Source organism: Myotis yumanensis, unplaced genomic scaffold, assembly GCF_028538775.1.
Source record: "Myotis yumanensis isolate MYYU_CA2020_CCGP unplaced genomic scaffold, mMyoYum1.0.hap1 SCAF_2, whole genome shotgun sequence".
Taxonomy (NCBI): domain Eukaryota; kingdom Metazoa; phylum Chordata; class Mammalia; order Chiroptera; family Vespertilionidae; genus Myotis; species Myotis yumanensis.
Window position 1 is genome coordinate 185,235,960 of NW_027223753.1, and position 836 is coordinate 185,236,795.

Consider the following 836-nt stretch of genomic DNA (forward strand, 5'->3'; position numbering starts at 1 on the left):
AGGAAAGATCATCTCTTCAAATGTAAAATTCTATACTATTAGGTCAGTGATGCTTGTATATTTACAAACATGGTACCTTGTAATTCATTTATTGAAAAAATATGCATGGAGCACATACCATCTGCCAGGTATTTTAGGCACTGAGAACACATTGCATACCTCCTCAAATATGGGAGAAATACAGATATATCCAGTTAACATAACAGGTATTTACCAAATCTTGACTCATAGGATGTGCTTCACTCATTCAGTAAATTATACTCTTTTTGGCTGTGACCCTCTAGGCTACCAGGATACCATTCCACAGTTCTGCTACCGTAAGGGCTGTTTCTTTTCCATTTTCTTTGCTGATTCTTTCCATTTCTCCTGATTTCTAAATGTTGAAGGGCTCCAAAATCCACCCTTGGATCTTTTTTATTCTCTATTTATACTTATTCCCTGGGTGACTTTTTATCTAGTCCTAAAGCTTTAATTATCCCTGGCAACTCCCAAATTCCTATCCCCAGCTCCACTTTTCCCGGAGCTCCAGAATCAGTGCCTATTTGACAACTCTACTTGGGATAAAATCCAGATGTGAATCTCTCCCTTGCTCACTCCAAGACTCTGAGATTTACATGAGATTTATTGGGGAGAATATGTGGACCAACATCTGTGATGGATGAGGCTATAGGAAGCAGCATGGAAAAGTGGTCTCCTCTGATCCTACAGGGAGTTCTGGGGGCAGACTTGTTCCAGTTGAGGCAAGAGAGATCTGTACCCTGGTGAACCAGTGTTGGATGCAGACTGACCCCAGAGAGGGCATAACATTGGACAAGGCAGCTTCTTCCTACCAAGAG